Raw genomic sequence first — 12,079 nt, 5'->3', positions numbered from 1 at the left:
AATTGCATTTGAATTGAAATGCTTAGATTCAGTTTGCACTCGCTGATGCTAAGAAAGCAAAAATTCTTCAGGATATTCTGAATAAGATTGTATCTAATAGTTAATTCTCCACAAATAAAAGGTCCTTGGATATCTTTTTCTCTTCACTTGTCTAAAAGGTTATAAATTGTAGAAAAATGCACCGATATTGAATAGTGAGGAAACCTGTTATCTGTTGGTCCATTGGGACTGGAGTATGTAACCATTGGTAATTTGTATTTTGGGCCAAAGAGCAGTGGAATCTTGACACGGAAAATACGATTATCGATTGTCATATAATTGTAACAAATTGTCAGAATTCCCTGTTTTTTTTAATCTTTTTTATTTTTAAGATATAGGTAACAATGATATATGGATTGGAAAAATGAACAAAAAAAATCAATCTTTTTAAACTAACAAAAATAACTTAAATCTAATGGCCACTATGGGCTCTCAAAATTTTTGGATAACGATTTATAGACATCAAATCCAAGAAACAGTAAGAAGTAAAAATCTAATTTTACAATAAGTTGTTGGGAAATGGTCAAAACACCCAAAAGAATTATCTTGGCAAATAAAGAAATATAATAAAAAAAATAAATAAAGAAATAGTAATAAATGTTTAATCGCTTCCAATTATACTTCTAACTTAAATTATTGTTCTTAAAACTATCATAATTAAAACTATTTACTTTTCACTTTATATATTTTTTCTTTTTTTTTTACAATAGTATCCATAGGAAGAAAAAGTAATAATAATAGTTGTAATATTAACAAACAGACAAAGAATAATAGCACATGACATATGACAACATAACATATGAACTCCGCCGTAGCCGGTCCCAAGCCCGATTGTGAAAGGAGGAGGGATGGATAGCTTCAGTCTGAATGGCTGTACGCCACCGCAGCGTCTCAGGGGGTAGATGAGGAACTGCAGCTTTCCCCACACCTGGCAGCTAGGGATAAAATGCACCACCAAAAATGAGAAGAAGAAGAAATTTGAGGGCCGATACGGAAGACCGATGGGAGTTGTCTGACTTGGTGACTGGGTCTGGCTCTCGTAATGGACAGCACGGCGTCGAAACCGCTAGTCGTGGAGCGGTTCGACGTCTAGGTGTCACGACGGCCTGGAGCATAGCTCCGCCAGCTGCAGTTGTTTTGCCACAAACTGTGGCGACCGCTTCAGCGGGTTTGCGTAAGCAGCGGATGAAATGGACTGAAGAAATGAACCTCTTCATCATCTGCTCCTACACCGAAATAACGGCGGAGGCGGGTACAACATCTTACCGCCCCGTGTGGCACCAGAGATTCGTCAAGTGTTTCGCGCAATTAGGGCACGTGACTGTGCATCGAGTCGCAGACTAGTACCTCTCTATTACTCGCAGCAATACAATCCCGGCCACTACCAGGGAGCGTATTCGACTTGAGGTCATCGGGGAAACTGGTGGCATCAACAACACCACGCCGCACTGCAGACAACAGTTTCAGTACTCGCCGAGGCGCTTTTCTCCACTGTTCAACTGAGGCTTCCGCTGAGGTTCGGGACGAAATCCAAAGAGCGTATATAGAATTCTCGGATGTGGATCGTTTGCATAGATCAGATATTCCCAGGCTCTATGCATCTCCAGCAACTCCGAGAATTCTATCTCAAATCAATGATGAGATTGCATCTCGGCTGTGTGCTGATATGTCGCTGCTGCAACTATAATGATTTGTGTATTGTGGTGCAGTTACGGCTATCAGATTGCATGGTCAGAAGATTCGCTTTCGTGTTATTGGTTTGAGTGACCAAAGATATCCACCATGGAAAATTCGTCTGGAACGTCGGCGGGACTCACTAAGGCAGGACATTGCTAGACTGATTCAGATCAGCACTGGCAATGCGAACAGACGGGTGAGAAATAAAGTGCAGAGGGTTTACGGGAACTATGCCATCCCCAGTGAGACACCCGTAGTTGAAATTCTGGATACACTAAAGCAGAAACTTTCTGTCATATGCAGTCGGTAACGACGGTATGGCGAATGTCATTCCGGACGTGTCCAGAGTGCAACATACGCGAGGAACCAGCGGAGCTTTTTCAGATCTCTCAACGAATCCCAACAGAGCGTCCAGACAGTACAGTTTTCGGTGATATGAGCGAAAGAGTATCGAGGTGGACTTTGGGGGTTGCCCGCCCATCATGCTGAGTGGATCACCGCCAAAGGCACCTGCCATGCCAATACACCTGACATGCGTTTTGTGGATGTTACCAAAGAGGAAGTTCGACGACCCATAAACAGCTCGAAGAACTGGAGTGGCCCAGGTCTGGATCGGTTTCAGAATTTCTGGAGGACACGGTGCAGGACCCCGCAGACACAAGACTGATTACTTGCTTACCAATCCTCTACAAATTCATTCAGAAGGGCTGCCGAGTTGGGTCAAGGGATTGCAAAGAGCAACTCATTATCGACTCGGTAGTTGTAGGACAAGTAACTAGAGGCCAAAGAAACCTCTTTAGTTGCTATATCGTTTATGCCAAGGCTTTCGATAGCGTTCTGCATACCTGACTAATCGATGTCCTACATCTGTATCGCATTGATCCGAAATTAATAAAGTTTTTGACGACAGTCAGGGAAGGGTGGCATATAACCTGCGTACATCATCTAATACCTCAAAGCCCATCCGTATATGGAGGGGCATCTTCCAGCGGGATTCCCTTTAGTTTTGTATGGCACTGAACCCCCTTTCATGCCTACTGAATGATGCCAGAGAGCATGGTTTAGCAATTAAATGTGGCCTACGTGCTAAGTGCAAACTGACACACTTGATGTACTTAAATGACATCAAGCTGTATGCTGGTACTGACGACCATCTTAGAAGTCTGTTACTGTTACGAATAGTAGAAATGTTCAGCCATGATATTCGGATGGAGTGTGGATTAGACAAGTGTCGAATCCAAGCCATCTGCCAAGGTCATCACGAGCCATATGCCGGACGTAGCATTGGTGACCTCCACATCGAAGCTATGACCTAGACAGACTTCTACAAGTACCTAGGAATTCTCCAAGGAACCCATGCTCAAGTTGGTGATCCGAAGGATTGCTCTGCTGTCCGAATTCCTGCGACGTGTAGAGCTAGTGCTGAAATCGCATCTCTCGGGGAAAAATAAAATAAGGGCGTTGAATATATTCGCTATCCCTTCAGTAGCCTATGCATTCGGAATATTGCCGCGGACGAAGACCCATCTGGAAAACGTCCAGTGGCGGATACGGACAACTATGTCTAAATTCCGAATACATCATCCAAACTCTGCCGTGGAACGGATGAACTTGCCTCGTGACATCGGAGGAAGGGGCGTGGTTGACGTGACGGCACAACATCATCGCCAAGTCGACTCGCTACGAACAGGCGAATCCCTTGCATGCGGCTATCTGTAAAGCAGACTGTGGGCTGACTCCACTTAACTTGAAGGATCGATCTTTCAATCTTCTGAGTGGGATGAAGTCGGACCAAAAACGGATCGATGAATGGAAGTCAAAGGCAATGCACCGTAAACACGTGAATTGTCCTTGGCAGCCATTTGTCCATTTGTCGAGCAGATGGCTGTCTGCTGGATTGATTTTGTGACCAGAATCAGAGCCCCGCTGAGACAAGGAACAACGGTACCAGTCTATACCAAGTGCATGGCTTAGCATTCATACTGGTGGATGCAAGACCTAATTAAATCTGTACCGAACTAAGGAGTAGGGCACCCGTATTGAAACGCAACACCACGCCGAGGCCCGAAAGTGTCTTCTCGCTTGAGCATAACCAACAACCCCCATGAAACTCCCACTAGAGGGCCAACCGCAAATAACCGAGCTGTACTCACATACAACGGCAGTTCACCCGAAGTATGAGAGTCCAGGGGCTATCTCGGTTCCCATGGTTTCGTGACCAATTTGCCACTTCAGATGAGTCCCCGTGCAGACTCTCCAGCTATCCCCCATAATACGTGAAGAAGAAGGTGAACTATGAGCCACTGGCCACTGGAAATCAAAGAAATTTGGCGTCTCGAGCGGGTGGCTGTATTTCTCATAATATTGTCAGCTATAGGTATTGTACCTAAATCCCTCACGGCTTCCCTTAATGTCCTGGGACTTTCGCACAGTCTAGTTCAAACCATGCAGAAGTACACCATTCTGCATACGTGCTCGATGTTGCGGGGAGTTCTCGACGGATTCTTCCATTGACCTACCACCGGCCAATACCACCAGCGCCCCTTTAGTTTTTGAGTAGGTAGGATCGTCCGAGCCTAAACGCTTGGCACTTAGTGCTAGTATTAGATAAAATCCGGCATCTGCCGAGATTTTGATAACTTGGAAAATAACATATGTATGTATAAGTTACAACTGGAGGCAAAAGCAGCACCCGTCTAATATGTACGTATTTACAAATCCCCACCAAGAAACAAATGACAGAACTGAGCACGGCCGGCGCTAACCGGATGAATCAAGAATTAAACCATTGCTGTCGAAACACAAACACTCCGGAAGGAATGAAGCCTGTCGTGAGAGTTTTCTCGAAATACCCATCATTTGGGTATCATTTGGCCGCATACTTGGCCCAAAAATTTGTTATGTTGAAGTAAACCACCCAAGTCCGGGCGTCCCAAAAAAAATATACTGCCGGTTGTATCTTAAGCCAAATGATTTCAGTTGATGATGATACAATTCACGAATACTATTAGAAGCAATGACCACTCCTTCAATTTTCTAAACATCGTAGATCTTGCTTTCTCATTTTTCCTCGCCAGGTCGCCAAGTATCATTTTTCCGGGCGGTTTATAAGACGATTTTGTGTTGGATGCTTATTAGTATTCCCTGTAGATATGATATTTCACTAGTCCAGCAAACGAAAAGTAAACGAGTCCGAAACCGAAAGCTTGGCGTTCCTGGTATGAAAGGTTTTGTGTGTTTTTATCTGAGAATATTTGAGTGTACATTTAACCCATTTGCGCCTAGCTTGTCTTGTTTAGCGTGAAACTGATACTCAGTCCTAGATTGCGAGAAATTTACACAAAAAATACAAGTTTGGCCTTATATAACTCTGTTAATAATAGTGCGATTTCCATCAAACTTGGTAACATCATTTTCTATGTTATAGCCTAAATTTTGACAAAAGCCGATTATTCTTCAGAGGGGTTTGCAGTCAATTTCCAAAAAAAAAATTTGATAATACTACGAATGTCTCAAATCTAAATTTATTGGAATGCCGCCCACTCCCCACCCTCTATGGTTCTGGCCGACTATAAAAGACAATTAGCGACACCTCGCGCTAATGGAAGTACCGGTTTACAACTGATGTTCTTTGTGATAGACGCAGCAACGAATTTCTCAAATCTAAAATTTATCGCAATGTCGTCCGTCCTGTTGCCCTCTATGATTCTAAGTTTTGCGATAATGGAGGCGAAGATGTTGCATTGGCCTAGTAGCATGACGATCGATATGGGGTTCCAGCGATCGTGGAAAAATTGCCTTAGCGCTAAAGAGAATTCACTTGCCAAGATTGGTGTGAACATCGAAGTCAATGGTAAAAGCCGGCCGAAACAACGCTGGCTTGACATCATCGGGTGGGGATTCGAAAGCTTCGCGCCTGCTTCCAGATGAGGCCATTCATAGAACGAAATGGCGCAACCGATCACGACGAGCTGATCCCGCTTGTGAACGGGACAAAGGCTACAGGAAAAGAAGAAGATTAGCGGCACTCAACTTATCATCATCATCAACGGCGCAACAACCGGTATCCGGTCTAGGCCTGCCTTTATTAGGAACTCCTCTTGCATTTATCTCAGCATCACGGATCACTTTCTCGAGGGCCAGGTTAAAGAGGACGCATGATAGGGCATCCTCTTGTCGTAGACCGTTGATGATGTCGAATGGTCTTGAGAGTGATCTTGTTGCTTTTATCTGGGCCGTGTACAGTTCTACTCTGGCAATGATTCGCTGTACATACCTTGAGTAGAAGTTGATAAACCACTTGGTGTAACTGGTCGCCTCCATATTTAACTAATTCGGCTGTAATTCCATCCGATGAATTGCACGGACTGTTTTTTCTATACTTGAAGGTGGTAGTATTTGTCCGTCGTCTTCAGTTGGCGGGACCTCCAACTCGCCGATGTTCTGGTTCTTCAGTAGCTCATCAAGGTACTCAACCTATCACTCCAATATGCCCATTCTGTAGGAAATCAGATTTCCCTTTTTGTCTCGGCAGGATGAGCATCGAGGTGTATAAGGCTTCTTCCTGCTGTTGGTAAAACTTCCGCGCTTGATGCGGTTGCTCTCTGTACTTTTCTAGTTCACAGACTTGTTGGTTCTGCCAGGCTTCCTTTTTCCGTCTGTGAAGTCGTTTCTCTGCTCGACGGAGTTCGTGATAAGTCTCCGCGTGTGCCCACGTTCTTTGAGAATGCAACATTACTCGGTATGCGGCATTCTTCCGTTCTGTTGCTAGCTTACATTCATCGTCAAACCAGCCGTTCCAACTCTTTTTGCGGCTGGGGTCATGTATGATGTGGCCGCATCAATGATAACGTTCTTCAGGTGTTTGTGAAGATCATTTACTTCCAACAACCATTTCGTATGACACTGCTAATTGAATAATCCGCAGTCCGTTATCATTTGTATTTTGGTGTAAGCTATGGGGGCCAGGGTATCGCCTGGCTGTTAAAATCCCCAAGTATGGTTTTGATATCATATCTGGGACAGGCTTCGAGGGTTCGTGCTACCGCCTCGTAGAAGGTATCCTTCTCTGACTCTGCAATCTCCTCTATAGGGGCGTGAACGTTAATGAGGCTCATATTTCTAAACTTGCCTCGCAAGCGCAGACTGCATAGCCGTTCGCGTATGTTTTCAAAGACGATAACAGCAGGTTTCATTTTTTGGCTGACTGGGACAGGGTATCGGCTAGCTGCTCAGGAGCTTGATCTCTGTACAGAGAGCGCACGTTCCATGAGAAAATGCGCAAATCGTTATTCTTTTGTCGTTGCCGGGTTCGTCGTTGTGTAATCCGTCAAGTCCGAGGCTCCTGTTGTGGCTTCGCAATATGTTGTTTTCCGTGTAGAGTTGTCAGCCCTACCCAACGCCCAACCTGGAGGACCAGTTGGTACAATTTGTCCCGTTTTTAGGTGCGGGAGACTCGCCTTCATCCTTCTCCGTCTGCAACTTTTCGTTAAGAAAGAGGTGGAAATAGGGCTTGGTAGTAGAGCTGTTGGTGTTGGTTCAGCAGGCGTTTCTCAGGTTTTATGCTCCATCGTGGGTACCAATCCACGTTTCGCCCTGGGACCTATACTACCCTTGGACCACCTTTGTTATATTATTATACATATATGAATAGATGGAAAAACCAGCAGGATTGTTCTAGCAAAAAATTTTTTTTGGGCCAGCTCTGCTTAACCCCCTTAGAAATGAACCTGGGTTTAGCGGGATATGATATACGAGTGAAACTCTACTTGTTATCTATAACTGCGATTGTAGTCGAAACTAGAAACAAAATTATCTAGGAATCGTAACTAAAGATAGATGTGGAATGCATACATTTTGGTTTGCCTAATGAATTTGTCATGTGCAATCTGTTTAATGACCCGTTTTGTGACTATAGCTATAGCAGATTCAGATATAAACGACTATGATATAATCATTTCAAAGTTGTGAAATTGCGAAAATTCGCCGTGTTGTGCAAGAAAAATAAAGCGAAATAATAGCAGATCCGCCCATGCGTTTTCAAACTTTCGCCCACACATTTCGGGGGTTCTGTAGTTGTCTGTTTCTGTATGTTTTCTTCGCAACAAGATGCTTTATCGAAAACCTTGACGACTTGCATGCAGAGAGAAAACCCGGGCCCAGGTGAAAATTATATGGAAAAATGGGGCCCGGAAATTAAGTGTGCCTCTTATTATTTACCTTTATAATTAAAATTTCTACTACAGGCCTTGAGAAAACTGCGGGCCCGGGGAGAATTCCGCCCATTACCTTTGTACTTGCGGTAAGTTTCGTACAAAGCCTTCCATAGTTCGACTGGCATCTAAAATCTTTGTTTTTGTGGTCAACATGCTTTCATTTTTCGACCACTTCCCAGGAAATCGAAAAGAAAACTAAGTGTCTCGATTTTGCAGACTACATAAATCTTAAAATATCCTTTATGCTCGCCATAGACGCGTAGCTTTTTATTATTCTTTTATTCTCAGAATATTTGAGAAAAATACAGAATTTGTAGCTTTCGGCACTAGGGCGTTGCAGGAATATTTGATTTATACATAATATACAAATTTGAGTGAAATAAATATTCATCTGAAGAATTAATCTGACAACTAACATCATCACGACGATAGCGTTTAAAAATAAAAGTTTTAGTTTAAAAATATTCTGACGCTGATAGATTTATCTGTTTTTCTTGCATGTACAGACATGATATCTTGGAAAATTTCTGGAATTTTAAAAGTGAAATGACAAAAAGAAAAATATAGATTGCATTAAAATTAACGTAAGAACAGGACTACGATGACGGAAGTGACTATTTATGACTTTAAAATGTTGACATGGGTTGAGGTGAAAGTAATGGTAATTGGATATGGAATTCTGAATATACAAGCAGCGAAGTGTAACTACAGTGAACCTGCAAATATCTCATTTTATTTCGCGTCCCTGAGCGGGTGCTTGAACCTGTCTGACCACAAATTTCCGCGGTAATTCGCTTCTTAAAACTGCTCATCCATGAGGCGACACTAGTTGGTCAACTTGGGTCCTATACAGCACCTAATCGAGTCCCACACCGTCATTGAGGCATATATACTAAAATAAATTGGGGTCAAGTGCAGATCCAAGGCATGCCTCACTTAGGTTTTTCGTGAGCTTCAAAAGAATCATTGGTATGCTGCCGTTAAGAGGAACCACCGAGCTTCCGTGGTATGTTGGATTCTTATTTAAGTAGTAAGGCTCAACGCACCGTCATCAGTACTAACAAAGTCAACTATGTGAGAGAGCAGCAAACCGATCTTTTACAAAGCCATGTTGCTCTTTACTGTGAGGTGACAATAGTCTGTGGTCAATCGGTAGCTGATATAATTTTTAGAGATTCATTTCTGTGAATGAAAATAATGAGGATGTCTTTTAAAATTTAGGGAAGGGAAGGTTTTAAGCCTCTTAGTGAAAACTATGCTAAAAAAACTTTTCGGAAGAACTTCGGGACCAGACCTGAGATTCTCATAATGATTATCAATGATGAACTTGTGGCGTAGCAGGGTTAGCAACATTCGAAATTTATTTCAACCCAGCCAATTGCTTCGCGAAATGAAGTAATTGGGTGGGGAGCAAGATCGACGACAACGAAGAGAAGTCGCTCTGGCTTCGACGACTTCCGAAGAGCACCCAGGCGGTTCTCGCGTGCGTCTCCAGTTCTTTGGAGGCGCTGGCCCCTGCGACTGATAAGGTGCACGCGCATCCCACGATAGCGGCCGTTCAGCTGCCTTCAGAAGAAATAGGCGAGCTGCTTTTGTGGCCTGCATGGCAGAAATGAGGTCGACGCTGGACGCTTCGTGATCGGGCAGCAAGTCGCGAGCTCGCTCGTATTCTACCGCCCGAAAAGAGCGATCGGGTAGCAGGTCGTCAGGACAGCCTATGGATCCAAGCATTTGTTGGTACCATCGTAGATTCGGTGAAAAAGCTACCAGATGTACGCTCCCGTGTAAATTCGCGACTACGTCAAAAAACTAGGTCCACGGGGGTCCTGGCGAAGGCCTCCCAGAACGCAGCGCCACGACGCCTAACAACTTATGACCCTCTCAGCAGGCGCAGTTACCTTGTTGATACTGGTGTGGAGGTTTCGGTTCTTCCCATACCCCGCCACCACCGGCTATTCCCACAACCTTTGAAGCTTGCGGTGGCAAATTCCTCGAGCATTAACACCTACACCTACCTGCAGGTAAGTGAACATGAGTCTTGGCTTGCGTAGGACGTTCCCGTGTCGATTCATCCTGGTGGATTTCAGCTTCCCCATTTTAGTCGCAGACTGCCCAAGGCTGCCTAACACTACTCCGTTTTGAACGCATACTTGTCTGGCCACAAAACAAAAGACACACGAGAGATTGTGTGGTATGAAGAGGCTGTCGGCGCGTTTAACAAATCCCGACAACAACTGGCTGATGCTACACTCTTGGCATTTCCTCGACAAGATGCACCCGTAGCCATTTTTGCTGATGCCTCTGACATCGCAGTAGGTGCTGCTCTTCACCAAAAGGTGAATTAAGTCTGGCAACCGTTGAGCTTCTTCTCTAAACAGTTGAACCCCGCTCAACGGAACTACAGCACCTACGATCGAGAACTGCTCACCGCGTACTTGAGCATTAAATACTTCCGTTTCTCCCTAGAAGGCAGGCCGTTTACAGTGTTCACGGACCATAAGTCTCTCACGTATGCTTTAAAACAAAAGCCCGACAAAACGTCCCCTCGTCAGCTTCGGCACCTGAGCTTTATAAGCCAGTTCACGTCCGACATACAGCACGTGTTCGGTAAGGACAACATAATTGCTGATGCTTTGTCACGTGTCTCCGAGGTAAACATCCCCGCCTCACTCGACTTCTCGGTTATCGCCAAGGCGCAAGAGGATGACGCAGTGCTTCAGAGCCTCAAATCCACCTCCAAATACAAATTTTGGGAGTTGCCCATCTTCGGCACGAACCTCTCTCTCTCTCTGCTGCGAATACTCGGAAAATGGACCCCGACCATACATTCCGGCCACCTTTCGCAAGGAAGTGTTCCACGCAGTTCCCGACTGAGCGCACCCAGGTATCAGGGCGACAAATCGGCTAGTCACCGAAAAATACTTCTGGCCCTCCTTGAATATGGATGGAAAAGATGGAAAACTTTTGAAATATGGTCATCATTTACATCATCTTTTCTTCGACTTTAAAGCCGCCTATGATAGCATAGCCAGGGTAAAAATGTACACGGCTATGAGGCCAGGCTGACCTTGACAAATATGCGAGGCCAGATAAAAGCAGCAGTATCCGTCTCCAGACCATTCGACATCAACAAGGGTCTACGACAAGGGGATGCCCTATCATCCGTCCTCTTTAACCTGGCCCTGGAGGAAGTGATCCGTGATGCTGAGGTAAATGCAAGAGGTATGATCCTGTTTACGTCCACCCAACTACTGGCATATGCTGATGATATCGACGTCATGGGAAAAATGACCCGAAAGCGAAGTCACGACATAGCTGGCATCAAGGTGAGCGGTGAACCTATCCTGACTTGGCGTGACAGTATCTGCTAGGTGAACTATTTCCGAGATACGAGCCTTCAGTGTCTACGGACGGTCGCGCTCAGGGAGGGGAAGTTATTCCTTCCCTGAGGAGTTGTGAGATCGAGGAGAGCATGGCGAGGCTCAGGTCTCGGAAGTCACCTGGCTGGGATGGGATGACAGGCGAGATGTGCAAAGCCATCTGGCGAGTGTTTGTTTGATTGTTGCTTTCGGGAGGGTTATTTCCCTGCATTCTGGAAGACTGCCAGGGTGGTTGTGCTCCTGAAGTCGCCAGAGAAGGATGAGAGTAGTCCTCGGTCGTACAGGGCGATATCTCTTCTCCCGACCCTTGGTGAGGTCCTGGAGAGGATTATGGTCCAGCGACTGGGGGTGAAAACATCCCATCTGACGTCTGACAGGCAGCATGGCTTCCATACTGGTAGGTCCACCAACGACGCCCTGATGCATATGAAGAACTTTGTTGTCCTTTGTCCTAGCAAGTACGTCTTTGGAATCTTTGTAGATTTCAAAGGCGCATTTGATTACCTAAGTTGGTCGTCTGTGTTGTTAAAGCTTTGTGAGTGTGACTGCCGGGAATTAGCTCTGTGGAAGAGCTATTTCCATGGTAGCAAAGCATTCGTCCAAGGTGTCAATGAACGTGTGTGGCTGAACGTGCAGCGCGGCTGTCCACAGGGATCCATTGCGGGTCCATTTATATGGAGTCTGATGATGGACGAACTGTTGGGTGAGCTTTCAACCGTTGCTGAGTGTGTTGCCTACGCGGATGATCTCCTCATTCTTGTTGAGGGG

This window comes from Hermetia illucens, chromosome 1 (assembly GCF_905115235.1).
Source record: "Hermetia illucens chromosome 1, iHerIll2.2.curated.20191125, whole genome shotgun sequence".
NCBI classification, from domain to species: Eukaryota; Metazoa; Arthropoda; class Insecta; order Diptera; family Stratiomyidae; genus Hermetia; species Hermetia illucens.
This window is presented reverse-complemented; position numbering follows the sequence as displayed.